Here is a 24799-nt window from a genome sequence, read left to right on the forward strand (position 1 = left end):
CCATAAGTGCGGCATATTCATGCCTCCTCATCAGTGCCACCTAATCAATACCCATAAGTGCCGCCTCAACAGTACCCATAAGTGCCACCTCATCAGTGCAGCCTATCAGTGCACATCAGTGCCGCCTCATCAGCGCCCATCAGTGAAGGAGAAAAATTACTTATTTACAAAATTTACTGACAGAAACTAAGAAAAACATTTTATTTTTTTTTAGGAAAAGATAAAAAACCTAGGAGTGATTAAATACCACCAAAAGAAAGCTCTATTTTTGTGAAGAAAATGATAACAATTTCACGTGGTTACAGTGTAGCATAACCACACAATTGTCATTCAAAGTGTGACAGCGCTGAAAGCTGAAAAATGGCCCGGGCACGAAGGGGGTGTAAGTGCCCTGTATTGAGGCGGTTAAATATCGGTTGCCCTAGTTTTTAATAGGAGTTCTGTCATTTTTCAGGTTGTCAGTAAAAAAATGTGCTCCGTCACTAAATTATCCATGTTTTGTCAGTAAAAAATGCTGTGGGAGTTTGGCAACACCGGGCTTTAGATACATCATTTATACGAGCAGTTTATTGCCATTGTTCTAAATCTGACTATTACATCAGCATTATCATCCTAATCAGCTCTCAGATTTAATATCTACTTTTCTGATAAATCATTTTTTTTTGCAAACACTGGGCCCAACAGGCCATACATTGCCAAAATGTTCGATCAGAGATGTGACACATTTGCATGACATGCACTGAAAAAAATAAACGTGTGATTCTAAAGCAATGGCATTCTGTATTCATCAAAGTGAAGCTGTGATCAGACACACTTAGGGAAAGATCTCATTGTCAATCAGCAGTAAGAAATTTCTTCTGCACAGAGGTTGGCTGTTATATTCAGTTTATTGCAGCAGAGGCCAGGGGCTGGACAATGTTCCTTTGTTATTAAAAAAAGCACACTTCTCCTTTAACTTTTGCTTTAAAACATATATTTTAGAAGAAGATAATGATCAACTTCAAAGTCTAGTAACTCTGCTCATAAATCTTTATCAGGAATGTGGGTGGAGTGCAGAGCTGACACATACCTCCCAAATTTCTAAGCTGGAAAAGAGGGACACCTTATAACACAAAGTAAAGCACGCCCCTATCACGCCTCCACTTTCCCAGACCGTGAAGAATTTGCAGGCAAAACTATTTGCTGATACTTTTTTCATCACTCATTTTCCTTTATAGTAACATTAAAAATAGCAAATCCAATAATGTAGAGTCTAGATGACAAGTTTAGTGTAATGGATCACAAGTTACATTTATTAATGGAGCTCTATACATCAGACCTAAAAAAAGGCACCATTTAGGTGGAGAGAGGGACAAAGGAATTTGTTTTCTAAAGAGGAATGGACTTCAACTTTTTAAAGGTAAACTTTTTCCCCAAAGCAAACCAGAAAGACATTATGGGACCACAGAAAAATAAGACCCCCTTTCACACTGAATCTTCTGCATGGCACTCACCGATCCTTATACATATATAACAACAAATTAGACAGATGTATATAATAAACACAAGAATAAGACAACACACAGCAACAACGTCCAATTATTTTTACAATGCATCCCATTAAGAACTAAGCTATTTCAATTTCAAACTAAACTTCTACAAAGAAAAGGTATAATTAAAAACGAATAAACAGATGGTACTTTGTAGATCTCACATGCATACATTGTAATTGTGAAGCAGTACCTCTTACCTTTCCATAAACTCCAGATATGCAGCTTCTCCTTCCTCCCCTCCTCCCTCCTCCTCCTCCTCCTCCTTGTACCACGTCTGCGAAGTATCCAGTTGTGAGATGCAGCCAGCTGCAAGCAGACAGAAGACTCACTGTCAGATCAGGGTTGTGGGGGCATGTCCCTCCTACAGCTGGCCTAACTTCCGTTACCAATAGCAAGCAAGAAGAAGGGCCAGAGAGCCCGCCCTGTCCCCTCTGCTATTCAAGAACAAGGAGCAGCTTATTCTGCAGCCAGAAAATAAACACTGTCTGCCCTTTCCACTTGCAAAAAACAGAAGTATGGAGCTTAACTTCTTGCAATATGAGGATGCCCAGAAGATTATTCATGTTTAAAATGTTTAGGATGGAGTCGGGAAGAGTTGGAACCAATGTCAGGTTTTCATTGTTCTCTGTGTCCCTGTTGGAAAAATTCTCTTCCCTTCTAGTTCAAGGAAAGGTGATTTTGTACTTTCTTCCCCTATTTCTTATGGTCTGGACTGGAAAATAAAATAATTATCATACATTTTTTTGTCAGGAAAACTTGAAATATTGTATATTAATATTAGGTGATCATATCCAGCTCTAGTCAGGGCTGACTTAATAGCATCATGGGCCCCTGGGCAAAGTAATCTACTGGGCTCCTACCAGCCTGCCCCCAATTTACTTACCTACGCTCAAGAATTAAAGTATAAATAATTGATAGAATTAAACATAGATTTATTAGAACTTTCAATAAAATCGATTTTAAACAATATAAAAAGCATTTCATAAATCAAAGACTAATCAACACAAAGGGCACTGTAAAGGGGTGGAGGCAGAAGGGCACAGTACAAGGAGGTCAGGAGGGCACAATACTGCGATCAGGAGTGCACAGTACAGGTTCCAGGACGCTGCTCATGACACGGCCATCCTGGGATAGCTTAGTAAAAAGTGTGACTGGCCTGGCAAATCCAGGACAGTTGGCAAGTATGATGTAATGCAAGACAATCAGCTGGCCCCCATGCACCTGCAGCCCATGGGCACTGCATATGCATTAGGACAGCCCTGGTTCTAGTCTTCTGTGCAGCAGAGCTGTAAAGCAAGCTGCACTGCTGTGCTGTCTCCTTACATATCCTCTAGTGCTCTGGAAATGCTTTGTCATGTATTTGTGGGAAGGTGCAGTGCGGCAGCAAAAACACACACATGGTCCAGGTGCAATTAGTAGAACATATGTTGTAGTAAAGGAAAAACGGTTCACAACTAACCCAGGAGAAAGCCCAACCGGGAACACTCACGGATATCAACAGCGTGTAGCGGAGCAGGTATCTGGCGAACTGACAGCGTCTGCATGGAGGAGCAGAATGTAGCCTGGCCAACTTGTGCCTGAACAGGAAGATATCCAAGCAGATTGAGAGCCTTTTCCTTGTCGTTTGACACCTTTCCCTGCCGCTAATACTGTCTCTAACAGATGGGTGACCTGTCCTTACACTATCCACACACAAAATGCATGCCAAACCCAGGGGTCAGGATCTTAACTACTTCAATACAGGGCACTTTTACCCCCTTCCCACCCAGACCAATTTTCAGCTTTCAGTGCTCTCACGCTTTGAATGACAGTTACTCAGTTATGCTACACTGTACCCAAACAACATTTTTATCATTTTTTTTTTTCACACAAATAGAGCTTTCTTTCGGTGGTGTTTAATCCCCACTGGGTTTTTTATTTTTTGCGATATAAGAAAAAAAAGAGCAACATTTTTTTTTTAAATTGTTTTAGTTTCTATTATACAATTTTGCTAATTTTTCTTCATAAATTTAGGCCAAAATTTCTACTGCTACATATCATTGGTAAAAACCCCAAATAAGTGTATATTATTTAGTCTGTGTGAAAGTTATAAAGTCTGCAAGACATGGTATCTCATTTATTAAGGCCCTGAAATGTCAAATACCCCCAAAATGACGCCTTTTTGGAAAGTAGACCAAGGTAGGGTTGCATCTATACCGATACTAGTATCGGTATCAGTGCCAATACCGAGCATTTGCCAGAGTACTTGTGATCGGTGCGGCGCTGGGGAGGAGTTACAATCAATGATCTCCCTGTATAGATTTCAATAAAGAAGCTGACAGCCACTTCTCCTCCTTCCCGCGGATTTCTTTTTTTTTACAAAATTGTTTTTTTATTTGTTTTGGTAGAAAATAGTTTACAGGTTCAGATAGTACAAATGCATCCATAACCAAATCTCTTTTACAAAATATAAAAGTAAGTGCAATAGCCGAACGGGGGCCAACTGTTATAGTTATACATCATATTTACCAAATTCCTCAACGGAGGAATGAAGTATACCACTGGTCACATAAGGGTAATGAGTGTGGACCTCGTAGGGCACCACAACCTAAAATCACAATGCTATATACAGCAGGGATATTTCCATGAACACAACATCCACACCATACATGCACCCATCTATACTCATTCACACAAAAAGGCAAACCTTGTCCCACCCTGCCTCCACCACACCGTCCCTCCAGGTACACAAACAACCCACCATCCAAAGTTATTGTTGTGAGAGCGGAGTGTCCTTCCAAAAGGAGTCTGCTATATCAAGCCAGGGCTGCCAGATCTTAGCAAATTTTTTTGGGCAGGCCCTACCCTTATAAACCAGTTTAAAAATTGGTATAACTTTATTCATCATATGATACAAAACTTGAATATCTGGGGCAGTTGCATTCTTCCATTGCATCAAAATTAATTTTCTGGCATAAAACAGTATTATACGGACAAGAGTTTGGGTATGAGTCCTGTGTATGAAATCGTTCAGCACACCCAATAGTCCAACCTCTAGGGTGCAGGGCACCTTTATTTGTAGTGTGTTTTCAAAAAAGGAAAATAAGTCCCTCCAAAAGGTGGACAGGACAGGGCAGGACCAAAACATATGCATGTATCCAGCTTCTGGGAAGCCACGCCTAACACAGGAGGCTGCAGAGTCATATCCCATACGGGCCAGCCTAGCAGGAGTGTAATGCATCTGATGTATACATTTATATTGTACATATTGGTCATTTGATCCAATAAGGTCCAGAAAGCACACCTCTGAGGCCTCCTCCCACCCCTTCTCTGACAGCCCGGGAATTTCCTTTTCCCATTTCCGCTGAGCAATCTGAAAGGGTTTAACCCCCGCCACCTGAAGGCGAGAATATATAGTAGTAACAATTTTCCCAATATCGGGATATGACAAAAGCACCTCTAGAGGTGATTCAGTGAGCTCCAGGGACAAACCAGAAAATTGTGCCCTGATGGCATGGCGCAGTGAAAGATACCTAAAATAAAACCTGTTTGTTACACCACACTTAGCCTTCAGATCCGCAAATGAGAAAAAAGAGTCCTTTGAGTAGATCTGAGAGACGTGGGTAATACCAAGTCTTATCCACCACTGAGAATCTGGATGGCCCAGGAGCTCTGGAAAGTTAGGATTATGCCATAGAGGAGCATTGGGGGACACCCCTATCTGGTTAATGATTACTTTATTACCCTCATGCCAGGCCAGCCAGCCCACCTCAATCGGCGAGCCCCTAGAACAACGTTGAGGCATGGACCTGTGTAATGTGTCCACTAGTGAGGCCCTGGGGCCGTTAAGAGCGTTCAATAGAGCGGTGGAGCAGGAAGAGGAGGCCTCCAGAAACCAGTCATAGACATAGGCAAGCTGTGATGCTATAAAATAGTGCCTTAAATTAGGGCAGGCCAAACCTCCATCCAGTTTAGCAGCCTGGAGTGAGGCCCTAGCGATTCTCGGGTTCAAGCCCTGCCAAAGGAAGGAGGATACGAGTGAGTTCATTTTGATAAAAAGTTTCTTAGATAAAAATATTGGGGAAGCCCGAAAAACATAGAGAAATTTAGGTAAAAATATCATTTTGAAAATATTCATGCGTCCAATCAACTTTAGTGGCAATGAGGCCCAGGAGCGTAACCTGGTCTCCATTTGAGTTATGATCGGGGTGATATTAAGGGTCTGGAAACTAGATAGATTATTATGAATATGTATTCCTAGATATTTAAATGTATGATGTATAGTCAGCTTGGACTGGGCTAGGTAAGCATAATCCCTGTCAGGGCCTATGGGGAATGCCACAGACTTTTCCCGGCCAACTCTCTGTCCGGAAGCCCTCCCAAACTCATCCACAACCTCCATCAAAGAGACAAAGGCCTGTTCTGAGCCGTCTAAGTAAATCAAGGCGTCATCCGCATATAGAGAGATCCTCTCAGACAGTTCGCCATAGCAGATGCCCCCCATTGTCTCCGTTTGACGCACTGCCAGAGCAAGTGGCTCAATGGCTAGTGCGAACAAAAGTGGAGAAAGCGGGCAGCCCTGCCTGGTTCCCCTCTGCAAACTAAACATATCCAATATATCTTTGTTGGTACATATTCTTGCCCTGGGGTTAGTATAAAGCAACCTGACCCATTTAATAAATTGGACGCTGAAACCCATACGATGCATAGTTTCCCAAAGGAAGGACCAGCTAACCGTATCAAGTGCTTTCATCACGTCAAGTGATAGTACCAGTCCGCTTCTTTTGTCCGTGGCAGCCCTGTGAATATGTATATAAAGGCGACGAATGTTGTCATATGTACTCTTACCAGGCATGAACCCTGTCTGGTCCCTGTGAATAAGGTGAAGAATGACCTTTTGTAATCTCAAGGCTAGGACCTTCGCTAGTACTTTAACATCGCTGTTTAGTAGCGAGATTGGAAGGTATGACCCACACAGCAGTTTGTTTTTGTCAGGCTTGGGTAGCACTACAATGAGGGCTTCATTCATGGAGGGGGGAAGTTCTCCCTCCTCCATTGCCCGATTAAAGAGAGATAAAAGTTTCTGTGCCAATTCCACAGCATAGGTTTTGTACCATTCTGCGGGCAAACCGTCCAACCCAGGGGTTTTATTGGGAGGTAAAGAGCAAATAGCCTTAGTGATCTCTTCGATTGTCAAGGGAGTGTCTAAGATGGAGCTGTGGGAGTCATCCAATACAGGAAATTAAAGGGAGTAAAAAAAACCCAATGTCTTCATATAGGGTCTCATAGAAGGACTTGAACGTCCGATTTATGGTCAATGGGTCTGAGGTGATTGAGCCGTCAGGCAACTGAATCTGTGATATGGTCCTGTCAATGTACATTTTACTATTCTTCCCACTATATTCATGTAGTCTGGCAGCCAGATATAACTGCTGAGTCCGCGTTGCGTCCACCCTATGGAGATCCAGGGCCCTGTGCGCCCCCACCAAGACTCCGTGAGAATCCGGGGTGGGGAGCGCAGAATACTGGGCCCTAGCAACCTCCAGAGAGGACTCCAAGGCCAGAAGAGCAGCACGGGAGGACCTCCTATGTTTAGCAATGTTTGAGATATATGAGCCCCGTACAGACGCCTTAAAGGCGTCCCATGTGGGGCCAAAAGAAGCCGCTCCAGCGTTGTCCCCCCAATATAGGGACATGTCCTGCCGGACCGGCTCTTCAAATTTAGGGGTGGAGACCCAGAGGGGACTGAGCCTCCACAACCGAAAAGAGGGTCTGTGACCGAATATTAATTCAACAAACAGGGCGGAGTGGTCAGAAATTGTCTGAGATATATAGTATATTGTCCGGGTATATGAGGTCAGGTCAGATGTCCCAAGGGCGTAGTCCAGCCTGGAAAGAGTACGATAAGACCGGGACTGACAAGAGTATTCCCTAGCCAATGGGTTTTGTTGTCGCCATAGGTCAATGTATCCAAAGGAAGCACACCACTGACAAAGTAGCTTAGATTCATACTGAATGGGTTTTAGTCTATCCAAATTAGGGTCCATAACAGAGTTAAAATCCCCCACAATAAGGGTGGCTAATGTAGGCAGATCCGAGAGCCTTGTGCACAGATCTGTAAAGAGTGCAGCCGTGACAGGAGGGGGAGCATACACAACCACCAGAAGTAATGGGGTGGCATGTATCTTACATTGGAGGAAAATATACCGCCCATTAGGGTCTAAAATCACTCTATCACATGAAAAGGGGAGGCCCTTCCTTATGAGAACGGACACACCCCTGGAGTAATTAGAAAATGTGGAATGATATCCATGCAGTGGTGTCACTAGGGTTGGTGTCACCTGGTGCGGTATAACATGGTGTCACCCCCCCACCGCCCCAGTGTGAAAGGGGCCTAACCGAGGGCTCCAACATGATGAGTGATGTCATCGCAGCTTTGCCCCCACACTTTTCATTATCTGCTGTCACCAGGGACAGATCCGATCCACTGTGTGGTGATCTCTGGTTTGGGTCTGTCCCCGGGGACAGCAGATAATGGCAACATTGGCATTGATGATTTGATTTGCATTTTGGAACTGACCTGCTGACACGGCGTGTTGCTTGCTGGACCGGATCTGATGACCACAGGGAAGATGCTGTAATCTGCTGACACGGCGTGTTGCTTGCTGGATGGATCTGATGTGGGTGTGGGTCACTGTCTGACTACACCTGTGCTGTGATCTGTAGACACCCCCCCCTTATCAGACCAGCTTAGGGCGGCTCCGCTCAGTACCTGGTGACTGTGGACACAGCACCCCCCCCCCCCATGAGACCAGCTCAGTCAGGGTGGGTGGGTGTGTCACTCAGCTCCTGTGCCTATATCTAATATAATATATCTGTGTATATTATATTAGATATTAATAGGCACAGTAGCTGAGTGAGCTGGTGGGGGGGGGGGCGTCTGGACCAGCTATATTACACTATATATATATATTAACTATAGCTGTGTCTAGCAGACCACCTTGCACCCCCCCCCCTTCCTTATCATACTTGCACACAGCACAGGTCAGCCAGGGCGCCAGACAGTGAGAGTCCTCCCACACCAGCTCTTTGGTGGCGTTTCGGTACCATGGCAACCACCCTACCCCCCTCGGCGTCTGCCTCACCTCACCCCTTGAGCTCGGGCCAGTGGAGGATACCAGGACACAACAACCCCCTCCACACACCCCCCCCTCCTGTTCCGAATCTGGCAGCAGCTGGCTGGGGTCTGGAGAGAAGAGCGGAGGGCAGCGCGCCGCCCGGGCGGAGATAGTGTGTGTAAGACAGTCAGTGATGTAATCTCTCACTCTGCAGTGCAGTGTGAGAGATGAGATGTGACAGGCTCAGGCTGGCTCAGTAGGAGGAGGAAGAAGGAGGACACGCAGCACGCTCACACACTGACATACCAAGCGCCGCCACGGCGCTGGAGGTGTGTGTTTCACACAGGTTGCGGAGTGCGGGGTGATGATCGGGTCAGCTGATTAAAAAAAAAAAAAAAAACAGTGCTTTCCACACCGTCAGGAGGGTGTCACCCCTCTAGCGGGTGTCACCCGGTGCAGGCCGCACCCCCCGCACCCCCCTAGCAACGCCTCTGTATCCATGCGTGTTTTTTTAAAGCAAGCACTTTAGACCCCATAAGATAAGGTGTGTCTCCTGCAGGCACAGTATATGAGGCTTATGAGCCTTGAGAAATTCAAACAGGGAAGCCCTTTTAAATTTGGAATTTAAACCCCGGACATTCCAGGAGATACATTTGACTAAAGACATATGAAGTTAGTGAAAATCAGCAGATTAAGGGTATCGTCATGGCTGCAATCCCAGAGGGAGGACAAGGCAGGACAAAAATCGTACACACACTTACATACCACAATCATCCATCAACACAACATTCCTGTGATCAGTAACAACACAGTGAAAACTGGCAGTAGCACATAGTTAACCCCTGCCTTACCCCAAAAAGAAAAAACAGGAGCAGGCTTAGATCCCAAACTGCTAGTACATACTAGAAACATGGCCAATACAGGCACATCAGCAAACAAAACTTAAAGAAAATCAGATGTCAACCAAATATGCATACAATTAGCAGCATAGATCCCAGATTGAGATCTTGTTCTCATGTGAAAACAGGTATCTTGAATCACCTGCCACAGATAAAGGCACACAGGCCAGGGAAAAAGAAAAGGGAAGGAGAAATTTAACAAATTTCCAGGAGAGTAACCAGTTCAGGTGTCCAGGGCCCGGCCAGACATTCGACACGGTTGATGCAAGGACTCAAACCAGGAAAGAGCATTTGCAGGGGTTTGAAAAAAATGCACCTGGCCCTGGTGCACGACTCGCAGCGTGGCAGGAAACAGCATAGAATATTGGATGGTCTTCTCCCTCAATTTCAGCTTAATGTGTTGGTACTTGGCTCTTGAGGCACGGACCGCTGGGGAATAATCAGGAAACAATGACACAGATGCATTGTTGATCTTTAGGCTCCCTTTTAGGCGGGCAGCTCGCAGGATAGCGTCCCTATCACGATAATTGAGGAGACGGATTACCATAGTGCGTGGAGGGTTGCTTGCAGGAAGCAGCCTGCCAGGCACTCTATGTGCACGCTCCAGGACAAAACATGGGGAAAGGCAGTCTTTACCAAATTCTTGGGTAAATCAACTTTCCAGGAAGGAGACCGGGTCAGCACCCTCAACCCGCTCGGGGAGGCCCACTAGACGCAGGTTGTTTCTGCGCAGACGGTTCTCCAAATCGTCTACCTTGTCCTCCAGAGAGAGGATTTTAGTGCCATGCATTTTTTGAGTAGCTTGGACCGGGCCGACAGCATCCTCCAAATCGCTAATACGGCGTTCAGTCTCAGAAACCCGGTCCCTCATTTTATGCATGTCCTGGCGCATAATTGTTATGTCCAGTTTAAGTTCCTCCACTTTCCCCATGATATCAGAGTGATTTACCTTGATCAGTTTGAGGACATCCAGCAGGGTGGGTTCCGGTTCTGGACCGTCCTCAAGGCCATCATCACTGTGGGGAGGGATGACCGATAGCGCCGGGGGAGCTGAGGTCCCTGGAGAAGGTGGTAGCAAAGGATCTGGCTCCTCATCAAAAAGATCCGGCGTGGATGCCAGGGACGAGTGTGGGATGGTGGAGTGGCAGCCATCTTGGCCAGAACGTGTGGTAATACTCATCCTTGCCGGGGGCTGTTTCCTTCGTTTTCCCATCCACCAGAATCCCCCACGAATGTTACAAAGTCTTCCCCAAGCGTACAGGAGAAATTTCAGCCGAGTTTGTGTGGCAGGTGAGCAGGATTACACAGGATTGTGCAGAGGGATCAGAAAGCTGCTGAGAAAGTTGTCTGCTCACATGCTGCGTCAGGCCACGCCCATCCTTCCCACGGATTTCAGCTGCTTTATTTGTTTGTTACTTTAGCGGCAGGCAAAAAACATGGTTGATTAACAGGCCCAGGTCAGTGCAGGTGGAAGGCAGAAATGTGGTTGACAAACAATCCAGACGGCAGGCAGAAGCATAGTCGATAAACAAGCTAGGGCAGTTCAAGTGGAAGGCAGTGGCATGGTTGGTTGAGGCACCAGGCAAATGAGCAGCACAGATATTGAAAAGGGGAAATGGCAGGCTGTTGTGTGTAGTGACGTGTGAAAATGCCGGAAGCAGTCTCCGATGCATATGCCCAGTTGGGAGAGACATTGGGGACAATGAAAACTGGTGTATCTTCTAACTCCCCCTCTGCTGCATACCTGACATCTTTTCTGGCGCCTTCTGCCTGCTTCTGTTGGTGGAATGCTCTCAGGGAAATGGTGCTGATGAAGTCTGCTTACAGAATGAGAGCAAATGTTTTCTGGGGGTGGGGGTCCTTGCTGGTAAATGAGGGATTTCTTCTATAAATTTGAGGACGGTGGTAGGTCTTTCTGTGGATTGGGTGTAGGTGACATAAGCATAATAAATGGGCAAATTAATCTGATAATTTTTTTTTTTTTTTATTCCAGACACGGGAATTTCTTGTTGCTAAATAGGGCTGTAGCATCTGATCGTTGAAATCCACAACCCCCCTATGTAGAGATTATAATCTTGGATGCACGCTTTTGGATGAGACCATGCCTTCCTGGAATTTCCACCGAGGTGTCATTGTGGATGGTGGACAGGACGTACACATCTCTCTTATCCTTCCATTTCATGGCCAGCATTTCCTCGTTCCTCAGACTTGCTGATTCCCCCCTTTGTAGCCTTGTGGTCACTAAATTTTGTGAGAAGCCCTTGCTTTTTTCGTATGGTACTGCAGGCCAAGGTTTTCTCATAGTACAGGTGGCGGAAAAGAGGCAGACTGGTATCGATATTATCCAGGTAGATGTGATATCCTTTTTGGAAAAGTGGAAATGCCAGGTCCCAGACAATTTTTTCACTTGTGACAATGTAGGTTGGGCACTGGAGCTGGGAATCTTTGCCTTCATTCATGTGAAAGGCATACAAATATTGACAGGAGAGTTTCCCATCCCCCAGATGAGATGTATACACCTCCTTAACTACTCACTAGTCCTCTAGTCCCTCAAAACATTACCCTCTCTGTGCTATAATACCTACACAGGGTCCCTGTTCTGTATCACACTGTGATTAATCAGATGCCGTATCCATGGAAGCTATCCACCACACCCAAACCTTCTCGAACTTGGTCAGAGCCCCCCTGTTCAAGTATGTAGCTTTGTAAAAGGGTACTGCCTTGTTGACCAACACTTTCCAAGATTCCACAGTTGGTGTCACAGAGCTCTTCCATGATAGGATAATGCGCTTTTTAGCATAGAATAGTAGCAAGGTAAGGAGGGTCTGTATAGCCCTGGTAGTGGCCAGTGGCTCCACCAAATGTAAAAGACACACCTCGATGGACATGGGGATAGATATGGAAGTGACCGACATGATACAAGAGGCAATGGCTTGCCAGTAGGGTTTAATTGGTGGGCACTCCCAAAAGATATGTATTAAATTAGCTAAGGGTGCAGCACATCTCCAGCACTGGGAGTGTTGATTCCCAAACATCCCCGCCAATCTAGCCGGTGTTAGGTAGACTCTATGAAGGAATTTGTAATGAATCAATCTATCTCTGCTAGATACTAGGTACTGAAATGCAGCCCCCCACATATCATCCCAATCATCTCTGTCCAGCCCCAGAGCTACAGCCTCCCAAGCTCTCCTGCACGGCCCCAACAGGAGGGTCGTTTCCTGGAATAGGTCTTTATATAAGCAGGAGACTGGTTTTGGCAGTTATTCACTACGTGTTAGCAGCTCTAGGTCACTGGGCTCAAGGTCAAGGGGCTAGCCACCAAATTGCGAGCAGAGGGCATGCCGCAGTTGAATTTACCTGAAGAAATGTGTGTTAGGCAAATTATACTTCAGTTTTAATTCATCAAATGACAATAGAGTACCGTTTGATACAATGTGGAGCAAGATCTTAATACCATACCTGGTCCACACTACCGGGTAATAAAAAAAATGAGTTAAATTGGGGTTCCTCCACAGTGGGGTATTAGGGAAAGTCTAGTGGAGCTAGGCGATCACACTCCCTGGGCCGCAATCCATTTTTCTCATAGTACAGGTGGCGGAAAAGGGGCAGACTGGTATAGATATTATCCAGGTAGATGTGATATCCTTTTTGGAAAAGTAAAAATGCCAGGTCCCAGACAATTTTTTCACTTGTGCCAATGTAGGTTGGGCACTGGAGCTGGGAATCTTTGCCTTCATACATGTAAAAGGCATACAAATATTGAGAGGAGAGTTTCCCATCCCCCAGATGAGATGTATACACCTCCTTAACTACTCACTAGTCCTCTAGTCCCTCAAAACATTACCCTCTCTGTGCTATAATACCTACACAGGGTCCCTGTTCTGTATCACACTGTGATTAATCAGATGCCGTATCCATGGAAGCCATCCACCACACCCAAACCTTCTCGAACTTGGTCAGAGCCCCCCTGTTCAAGTATGTAGCTCTGTAAAAAGGTACTGCCTTGTTGACCAACGCTTTCCAAGATTCCACAGTTGGTGTCGCAGAGCTCTTCCATGATAGGATAATGCGCTTTTTAGCATAGAATAGTAGCAAGGTAAGGAGGGTCCGTATAGCCCTGGTAGTGGCCAGTGGCTCCACCAAATGTAAAAGACACACCTCGATGGACATGGGGATAGATATGGAAGTGACCGACCTGATACAAGAGGCAATGGCTTGCCAGTAGGGTTTAATTGGTGGGCACTCCCAAAAGATATGTATTAAATTAGCTAAGGGTGCAGCACATCTCCAGCACTGGGAGTGTTGATTCCCAAACATCCCCGCCAATCTAGCCGGTGTTAGGTAGACTCTATGAAGGAATTTGTAATGAATCAATCTATCTCTGCTAGATACTAGGTACAGAAATGCAGCCCCCCACATATCATCCCAATCATCTCTGTCCAGCCCCGGAGCTACAGCCTCCCAAGCTCTCCTGCACGGCCCCAACAGGAGGGTCGTTTCCTGGAATAGGTCTTTATATAAGCAGGAGACTGGTTTTGGCAGTTATTCACTACGTGTTAGCAGCTCTAGGTCACTGGGCTCAAGGTCAAGAGGCTAGCCACCAAATTGCGAGCAGAGGGCATGCCGCAGTTGAATTTACCTGAAGAAATGTGTGTTAGGCAAATTATACTTCAGTTTTAATTCATCAAATGACAATAGAGTACCGTTTGATACAATGTGGAGCAAGATCTTAATACCATACCTGGTCCACACTGCTGGGTCCGGGTAATCAAAAAAATTTGTTAAATTGGGGTTTCTCCGCATTGGGGTATTAGGGGAAAGTCTAGTTGAGCTAGGCGATCGCACTCCCTGGGCCACAATCCATGCCCTCATTACTGAGCGCATGGAGGATGTCAGTGGGTATGGAGCTTTTAGACCCCTGAATACCAGATGAGACAGAGCCTCAGGAAGTACTTGTAAAAATTAGGAACCGCAAGGCCCCCTTCCCCCATGGCTGTTGTAGTATTGCTAGTTTAAGGCGGGGAATACCTCCCTGCCACAGAAAGGAGATCATGGCATCTATTGATTTAAAAATGGACTTAGGAATCCAAACCGGAGAATTCCTAAGATTATACAATAGTAGGGGCAGAATTTTCATTTTTATGAAGTTTATCTTCCCAATGAGAGACAGAGGGAGTTTTTTCCAGGCTTGGAATTTCTTAGACATTATAGCAAGCAACGGGGAAATATTAAGGCTGATGAAGTCAGCCACCGAGTTAGTAATCTGGAGCCCTAAGTACTTGATTCGGGAGACCCATTGTAGGAAAATGTTAGGATCAGTCTGTTCAGGGATTGGATGAGAGCGTAAGGGGAGTATTTTAGATTTAGACTAGTTAACCCTGAGCCCAGAGACCAGAGTGAATCTATTAAAAAGTGTCAACGCAGCCTGTAAAGAAGGTCCGGTGTCACTGACAAATAAAACCAAGTCATCTGCATAGAGTGCTGTAGTTCCAATTAGGGTGCCCACTTTGATGCCCTGAATCTGAGGGGAGGAGCGCAGTGCAATCGCCAAGGGCTCCATTACTAATGCAAAAAAGCCTGGAGAAAGGGGGCATCCCTGACTGGTGCCCCTGGACACTGGAAAAGTCTCTGAGACCCCCCCATTAAATCGGAGGGCCACCAGTGTAAACTTTTTTTGACATGGCTGGCTATGATGACACTGGGACAGGTAGACTGCTTATGGTGGCTGTGTGATGGGTATTCTGCTGATGAGCGGCTGTAGAACGGGTACTCTGCTGATGGGAGGCTGTGTGACAGGTATACTGCTAACAGCGGCACTGATGGGTGATGGGCGACAGGTACTGATTGGCTACAGGTGCACTGCTGGTAGGCGCTGGTGGGCACTGCTGGGCGACAGGTGCACTGCTGATGGGCGTCAGATGCACTGATGGGCGACAGGTACACTGCTGAAGGCACTAATGGGTGAAAAGTACACTGCTGAGTGCACTAATGGGTGAAAAGTACACTGCTGATGGGCAGACAGGTACTCTTTGTTGTGGGCAGTGGGGTGTTGTGCACAGTAAATACACTGTAGGCTGGTAACTCACGGTTCCCTGGCTCTTCTCCTCACACTGGATCTGTGTGTGAGAAGAAGCCAGTAACAGTGAGTTACTAGTCTTTGTTTACATATGTGCATGGCTGTGACTGGACACAGCCGATCACGTGGTAAAGAGCCACTGTCATTGGCTCTTTACCCCGATCAGTGATGTGCTGTGCCCTAGGAAGACAGCTCACCGCCAATAGGTACTCTACACGCCCCGAGGGCGCCCATGCGCAGCAAATACTCTACAGTGGGTGAGAACTGGGTAAATAGGCTCTGCCACACCCAAGATGGCTGCCAGAATCACATAGACTGCCAGCATCCAATCAGATCACTGTCACAGTGACTCAGGAAACCATAAAGGAACCATGTTCCTCATGACTTCCTCTCCCTCTGCATTGCCGTTGCAGTTGAGCGCCACATGCAGTTGAGACAGCAGATTGCACCTGCCTACACATTAAAGTGTATGTATAGCCAAAACTTTTTTTTTTGGATAGAGTAAGGAAGAGTTAAAAAGATGCAAGAGGATGTAAGAGGAAATCTTGAAAGAACGGGGATCAGTTGCTCCTGGAACAGTTTTCCCCATTTGAAAAGTTCTACCTATTACGTGGACAACTCTGAAATGTTGAATTTCCCTCTTATTTTCTTGCTCAGTGACAATGGTCACCGGGACAAAAAAGAGGGTCAAATCTTCCCGATGGGGACACAGACAGCATTTAAAACCTGACAGAAGGTCCCTGCTGTATCCACTGTATCCTATTCCCCACTGTATCTAAAACTTAAAAAAAGTTTGGGCCCAGACATACACTTTAAGGGCCAGTTCACGGTAGTGTGGTGACTGGCATTGCACTGGAAAATGCAGGTCACTGCTAGGACACACAGAAGACAATTGTTTTCTATGTGTTCTATCTATACTGCTGTGCAGTGACAGGAATGAAGTGTCACTTCTGTGCACTTCAAATATAGCTTGCAAAAAAAAATGGGAGCTGTGTATTGCACTGAATTGCACACCACACTGCCCCCCTACCACTGGTTTGCTACAGCCGGAATGAACAGCTGCCACACGGTAAACTGTTGCAGTTTACTGTGCGGCAGTTGCCTGTGTGTGAACAGGCCCTGAATTTTATATTTATTATGAAATATTTTATGTTAGATTGTAAGCTCCATGAACAGGGCCCTCCTGCTTCTTCTGTATTGTAATTGTATTGTCCCCCTTTATATTGTAAAGCGCTGCGTAAACTGTTGGCGTTATATAAATCCTCTATAATAATAATAACAATAATTATAATAGACTGTTAATTGGATACAAAGCAGTATTTTACAAACTTGAAAAATTCAAGTAAAAGTCACTATGAAAACCTAACTACGGCCAAAACTTTTTCAGAAAGATGTGGAAAAATGGATATAAAACATTTATAAATTTAAAGTAAAAAAAAATAAAATAATATAAAAGTCAAGATTAAAGCTCAACTAAAACCAATATTGTTTCAGATAGATACCTGACATGGGTTCTAACTCTTCTATATTCTACAAAAAAGGTAATTTTAGTGCTGCTTGGGTTCCCATGGAACAGAAAAAAAAAACCGTGAAAGGGACAGCTTCAAAGTAGGGACCATTTCCAAATTTAATCAAAACTTATACAAATGTTACAAATGTTTTACAGTAGTTGGGCTTAGGCATTAAAGTGGATGTAAACCCAAAGTTTTTTTTTTTAAATTAAGGCTTGCACCTTGTACAGTATAGGATTTCATGTAATCTGTGTCCAGTCTTGCCACGAAGAGTTAATAAGAGAACAAAAATTCCCCTGTAACGGGATTTCAAAGGCACTACCATACGAGTCAATACTGCATAAGTAAAAAATATATATACTTTATTACAAACTCAAAGGACAAAACATGTACAAAAAATTGTTACAAAAGAAAAATTATGTACAAAATACATATGAAGACAAGATACATGTATACATATGGATACAGATAAAGGTAATGGGCAAAAGACCATATATAAGGTAGATGAGTCTCACTGAACCAAAACAATGCGTTTCAGAATATCCTTCATCAGGGTTTGTAGAGTGAGAGTTGGCATCTGAGGGGTTACAAGATCAAAAAGATTGATAAACATCACATGAAAAGACCCCTCCTCAAGAAAAAAAAAATAGAATAAATAGTGAAAACCAAAAAAGAAAACAAATCAAAACATAACCCTCACTTACTTCCAATGTATAAATACAACATATGTATCCATGGAATAAAAACAGCTTCACGAAAGTCTCGACGACAATATACACCTGAAGATTGACTGGAGAGTATCCAATCCTGAATAGTATCGCGGAATGACAAATGTACCCCTACTGGCGCTAAAAATCGCCGCACCCCGCAAACGGGTGCAGCGTCTGTGTGCAGGCTGGAGTCCAAATGGCTGCGGACCTGGAAACAAAGGCACAGCAATGTGTAGGATAGAAGAAGGGGAGTAATATAAAGAAAAAATAGGATTAAATGTTCATTTGTAAACATACCTGTCAGCACAAAATCAAGGGTGTAACCTTCAGTTGATAGGATGGGGGAGAGGGCTGGGAACCTGGACTTATACCCAGCAGGCTGTAAGAAAGTGAAAGAGCCTGGTTATGGGGAGCTAGGCTTGGTCAAAGTGGTGCTAAAAAAATGCAACATGTAAAAAAGGAAACTGAGCAGATACCCCAAAAGGAGCTTGGGTAGTTTAAACCATAAGTAACCCCAGTACAACCCAGACATAAGTGTGCCTAACTTACTTTCCACCACCAAAACTGCCAGCACAGACTCAGCGTCCCACTCCAGCTTGGAGGTCAGACTGATTGAGCCAGACTATTTAACAGCCTGAAGACCAATGGTCAGCTGATTCAAAAGGAGAATCAGCTGGAAAGCGGGGATGTCCCAGGACCCTACCCCTCCCATCCATTAACCGCTGACAGAGTCAGCTTGATGGAGGTGTGTGTTGCCTCCGTCCCACCAATGGGCCCCCTGAGCGTCAGCTGCGCCATGCCTCCCCACAGCGTCAGTCCCGACGACGCACTGCGCAAGCGCACCAGTCAAGCTGGAACGCAAGCGCAGGTGTGCGTCGCGGCACCACGGAGTGATGCGCCGCAGCCAACTCCCACCGGCACGGCAAACCTTCCCTGGTAACAGTCAAAAGACTGAACCAGGGCTGGAGTGGAGGGGCGTCCAAAAAGGCAGCCCCTCCCATGATGTCCCTGAGGAAGCATCTTCGCCGTGCCGGGTCTGCACACAAAAGCCAGCGTCCACCAATGCAGCATCCAACACTGGATGCACCGCTAAACAAAAAACAAAAAAGAAAGAGGAATGAAATTCCAAAAGGAAAAATTGTAAAATTAATTGGATGCATGTATAGAAAGTATGCAAAGCTGCATTGGTGTTGCCAAAATCAATTAAAGTACAGGTGAAGGTTTGCAGTGGAGACGATCGTAAAGCTGTTGCACAGAGAGAGAAAACATGGGACAATAGCATTGTATGCAATCAAAAAACACCCCCCATATTCCACTAAGGGGTCCCCGTTTCTGCCCAATAGGTTACGCCCCAGCAATGGCTAAAAGTTACAACTACATGTAAGACAAAAATGTATATTTGTAGATAAATAGGGAGCCCAGGGGGTCAAAAAATAATAACCGTATATGGCATATATGCAAGGCAGCAGGAACCAGCATGGGAGGGGGGAAGGGGGGGAAAAGGAAAGATTGCATCTCCAAAGGATCTAACCAGGAAAGGCTATGGAGAGATGGGAAGGAAAACTGAGCAAGGGAGGGATAAGAAGGGACCCTATTTCTCCATACCCCCGGAGTCAAAGCCCTCTAAAAATGGTTTGAAACATAATGCATCATTGAGTCCTGGGGGCTTGGTGGCTCGCAAGTTGTAAATCTACCTCAGTTCGAGCTGGAGGAGATCCTTATTCCAGTCTCCCCCCCTCGGACTGGGGTGTACCTGATCCAAAATCAAGAATTTGATTTTTGGAAAGATCCCCTGGTGGACCAAGGTGGTGTGCCTACCCAATGGTAAATCGGGATCACATGTCTGCATGCTCTGGATGTGGCGGTATGCCCTATGCCAAAACTCCAGTTTGGTCTTCCCGACATAGAAGCATCCGCACTCACACTGGAGCATGTACACAACCCCCTTGGTCTTGCAATTGGCAAAGTGTTTTGGCCTGAAGGTACTGCCATCAGGTAGAGTCGGGTTTTTGATAGTATACATGAATTTGCAGTACCCGCAGGCCCCACACATGAAAGTGCCCTTGTATTTACAGTGCTCGGCAAAACTGTCTCCCTTGAATTCACTCCTAACCAATCTGGAGGCCACGGATGTGGCCCTCCTGAAGGTAAAGAGCGGCCTTTCGAGGAGAAGTTGACTTAGATTCGGGTTCATAATCAGAACGTGCCAAAATTTGGACACTATCTTTCTAAGCTCAGTATGTTGATTGCAGTGCTGAGTAATAATGAGCAAGGGATTATCCTGATTCTTACACTTATGTGAGTAGATAAGTGTATGTCTAGTATGTATGGTGGCCCGTTTGTATGCCTTTTTCAGGGAAGTGCGTGAGTAGCCTCTTAGGTGGAGTCTTTCCCTCAAATTATCCGCTTCAATTTTAAAGGTCGCCTCATCAGTGCAGTTTCTACGTACCCTGAGGTACTGGCTATATGGTATGGATTTAATAAGGCTTGGTGGATGGAAACTTGAGGCGTGTTAGATGGTGTTGCCTGCAGTGGCCTTCCGATAAAGACCACTGCTGAGTCCACCATCCTGATTCCTGGAGACCATGACATCTAAAAAAGGTATCTCATTGAGGCTGGATGACATCGTAAAAGTAAGGTTAAAGCGATTATTGTTCATACGTTCTAAACACAAGTGTAGGAGCTCTAGAGGGGCATCCCAAATGGTGAAGATGTCATCGATGTATCGGAACCATAAAAGAAAATGGTTCGTATACATCGATAAGTCTTCGTCACTGAGGAAAGTGGTCTCCCATTCCCCCAGGTACAGGTTAGCGTACGATGGGGCACAACAAGTCCCCATCGCCACTCCCTGCACCTGGAGGTAATGGGAGCCATCAAAAGTAAAAATGTTGTGGTACAGGATATATTCCAGCAACTGCAAAATAAACTCATTGTATGCCCAGTCTCCATCCCGTCTCTGATAGATGGCCCTTTTGACAGCCAGGAGCCCCCCCAGCATTGGGAATAGAGCTGTAAAGGGCTTCAACGTCAATAGTTACCAGATATGCATGTTCTGGTATTACAAGATTTTCAATGATTTTGAGAAAGTGTATGGTATCTTTCACAAAGGAGTGTAGGCTAATAACATGGGGTTTTAGATACTCATCAATTAAACGACTTGCGTTTTCACTAATGGATCCTCTGCCTGAAATGATGGGTCTGCCTGTTGGATTACGCCTGTCCTTATGAATTTTGGGTAATGAATATAAAGTTGGTACAACTGGGAATTTAACTCTGATGTATTCCCAGATAGTTTTGTTGATAACATTGTTATAACATTGTTGATAACATTGTTTTTATATGCTGTGTCCACTAGTGAATAATATTCTTGGTGGAATCTGGTGACTACATCCTTAGTAATTTTCTTGTACCAATTTTTATTCATTAAAATTTTTTGACACATGGAGGTATACTGAACATTGTCCATCAGGACAATGTTACCCCCCTTGTCCGAAGGCTTGATAACTATCGATTTGTTGTCACTGAGTTCCTTTAATGCATCTCTATCTGCCATATTGGTATTGGTATTTTTAGGGGAACGATCTCCATATGGACCAGTTTCAAAAATGCTGAGATATTAGGGTTAGAGCTGGGGGGGTGGAAACTGTACTGACTTTTTCTTAAGTTTGGACCCTTGTTTGTGTTCCTGTGCCGGCCTCTCCTTGGTATCCAGGGGAAGGGATAACATTGTCAGTAGGTCAATGCGATCAATGAGGTCAGTCGTGTCGCTCTCCTCTAGGAGTGACACCAGCTGATCAGTGGCTTTGTTTTCTTGGGGTGTTAGTTCTACGGATCCCTGAGGTTTTTGGTACATCTTTTTCAACATAAGCTTGCGTGCGAACATTTCTAGATCTTTAACAATCTCAAACTTGTCCATGTTTTCATTTGGACAAAATCCGAGGCCTTTTTGGAGTATACAAGATTCACTATCGGTTAGGGTGTGGGAAGAAAGGTTGACAATGTTGAAGGACACCTCAGGTCCGTCAACATCCCCACAGGTCAACTTGTTCCTCCCCAAATCTCTGCTCTGTTGGTGGGTTTGTTTAAAAGGGTCTCTACTAAAGGGACCGTCTCCTGTCTATCCCCAACCTGTTGGGTGGTTCTAGACCTTGTAACCGGAGGTGAATAGGTGTTACCCACCAAAGATGGTATAGGGGCGGTAACTAGGGAACTCGCTGCCCCAAGGGGGGCCCTACCTGAGGCCGAGGGCATGCCATGGGGCCAATCTGATGTATTGGTGTTAAAGGTCCTAGATCCCTGAGATCTGTTATCACCTTGATTTGAACGGGGTGCCTTTTTGTTCTTGGAGGTGACCTGTGAAGAAACAGAAGAAACACTCGAAGAAGAATTGGATATGGCATAATAATGGTCCCTTTGATTTCTAAATTTGTTACAGTTTTTGGGCTGTTGATTCCATTTATAGGCTCTATTATCTTCGAAAGCACATCAATCCCTACTGAGTTTATTTTCTTTTTTCATGAGGATATCCTTATTAAAATCCTCTAGGTGTTTCTTAAGTTTGGATTCCCTATCTGTAAATGTTTTGTGTGTCTGCAATGGTTGGAGTTTCTGGCAGGTGGCCTCTATGTCACCATCCAGAATACTCAACCGTTTTTGGTATTCTGTAATAAGGAGTTCCATCATATCCTTAGAACACGTACGCAAATTTTTTTCCCATGCGTTTTTAAACTCAGTGTCCAACCCCTCAAGATTGGGTAAAATTTGAACCCTAAGTCCCAAGGGGTTTATATTATCCTTGATGTAATCTTGGAAGTATCTTATGTGCCAAAATAGAGACGACTTCTTCTCGAGAATTTTTGTAAGTCTCGAGAATAGGCCGGTGATTTCAGACTCAATGTGCTCATTCTTACCATACTCATTCAAATAGCCAGACATGAGATTGTCCCAATTGCTCCCTGTGTAGTTGGCCATGGTCGAGGAAGTCTTGAAAAACAACTAATACACAAAAAAATATAGTAATTGCCTAGAAGCACAAAATATCAACTGGAAAGAATAATAACTTGTTGTAATATGCAAAGTACAAAACCATTAGGGTGAAATTGGGCCCAACAGTTATGGTCGAAGTATAGTACACTACTAGCTGTCAGAGAGAGGGGACTGGTATTTGCTAACAAACAATAGAAAAAAGAAAGGATCTGACAGAGAGTAGATATAAAGAGGTGTGCTTGGCACACCTCTTTATATCTACTCTCTGTCAGATCCTTTCTTTTTTGCCTCGAAGAGTTAATCCAGCTCCGAGCAATCCTCTTATCTTTTTTCAGTGAGATAAAAATGGTCAGAGAGAGAATTAGATGTCTGTTTCTCCCCCTTGCTGTGAGTGACAGGTGATTTACATATCTTGTGCACAAGTGTGAGAGAGGCATTCTGTGTACATTCTGTGTACTTCAGATCCTCTCCTCCTTTCTTCTCCAGCTCTCCCAGGATTGGCTGCTCTACACCTCAGCATGATTGGGCATGCTGAAGTCATGTGGTGACTTTCCTGGGTTTTGACTGAATGTTAGTGATCATGGGGCATAATCCACAAGACCAGCAGAAGTTAAAAGTAAGAAATATTGATGCCTGGCCAAGGGGAGTGTAGAGGTGGGTGGGGAGTCTACTGACATCATGACTCCACCCACCGGGCTCCAGACAACAGACCCGCCCACAGAATCTGCAGTTTTTTGGGTCTCATAACAGACAGAGGGGAAAAATTTGACAGGTAAGGATACATGCAGGAGGTAATCCTTATAGATTACCACTAATCCTTATAGATTACCACTATGGCTGTAGTTTAGAAAGGATGAGAGTGGGTTTACATCCACTTTAAACAAAACTAATATGCTTCCAACTGGGCCTTAAAGGAAAACTTCATTTTCACTTAAAAAAATCATACTGAATTCATTATCGTAACATCAAAGTTTGGGGCTTAAGGAACACAATTTGTGTGCAGAATGCATTTATATACACTATATTACCAAACGTACTGGGACACCTGCCTTTACACGCACAAGAACTTTAATGTCTTTACGGACCTCGTTTGTTCACTGGTGCTTAGTCATGTTGGAACAGGAAAGGGCCATCCCCCAAACTGTTCCCACAAAGTTGAGAGCATGAAATTGTCCAAAATGTCTTGGTATGCTGAAGCCTTAAGAGTTCCCTTCACGGGAACTAAGGGGCCAAGTCCAACCCCTGAAAAACTACCCTACACCATAATCCCGTCTCCACCAAATGATTTGGATCAGTGCACAAAGCAAGGTCCATAAAGACATGGATGAGCGAGTTTGAGGTGGAGGAACTTGACTGGCCTGCACAGAGTCCTCAGCTCAACCCAATAGCACACCTTTGGGATAAATTACAGAGGAGACTGCAAACCAGGCCTTCTCATCCACATCAGTGCCTGACCTCACAAATGCGCTTCAGAAGAATGGTTAAACATTCCCATAGAAACACTCCTAAACCTTGTGGACTGCCTTCCCAGACAAGTTGAAGCCAATTATAGCTGCAAAGGGAGGGCCAACTCAATATTGAACCCTACGGTCTAAGACTGGGATGCCATTAAAGTTCATGTGTGTGTGTTCAGGTGTCCCATTACTTTTGGTAATACACTGTATCTCAATTCAGCTCAAATGATTGGAGGTATGCTTTTGTAAGAAGTCTGCAAAGAGTTTTACTTTCAACTAAAGGCATTCCCCAAAGTTGGGTTTTCATTTTTGGCAAGATACTGAGAACTTCTGCCCAAAAATGTCTGAATAGTTCCTGCAGTGACGTCACTATTTAAAAGTAGAACACAAATCGCAGAAGCAGAGCAGAGCATGTTCTCTCTCAGAACCATGTTCTCTTGACATGGAGTACTTAATTGGCAATGATGACTAAGGTAAAAGGGGCAGTTACATCACTGACCACTAACGTAAAGTGCACTTCACTGATGGTCA

The 24799-nt window shown here is 44.8% G+C and overlaps 1 protein-coding gene across 1 annotated transcript in view; it reads right to left on the bottom strand.

The window, feature by feature from the left end:
- The window catches only part of PHLDB1 (pleckstrin homology like domain family B member 1), a 196293-nt gene extending 194438 nt beyond the window's left edge, over window positions 1-1855 (bottom strand). Inside the window, exon 1 of the mRNA XM_073602503.1 lies at window positions 1730-1855. The gene's annotated coding sequence lies outside the window, so the exon portion shown is untranslated. The remainder of the gene's footprint in view (window positions 1-1729) is intronic.
- Window positions 1856-24799: the final 22944 nt, after the last annotated feature.

The sequence above is a fragment of the Aquarana catesbeiana genome, linkage group LG10 (genome assembly GCF_042186555.1).
Source record: "Aquarana catesbeiana isolate 2022-GZ linkage group LG10, ASM4218655v1, whole genome shotgun sequence".
In the NCBI taxonomy this organism is placed as follows: domain Eukaryota; kingdom Metazoa; phylum Chordata; class Amphibia; order Anura; family Ranidae; genus Aquarana; species Aquarana catesbeiana.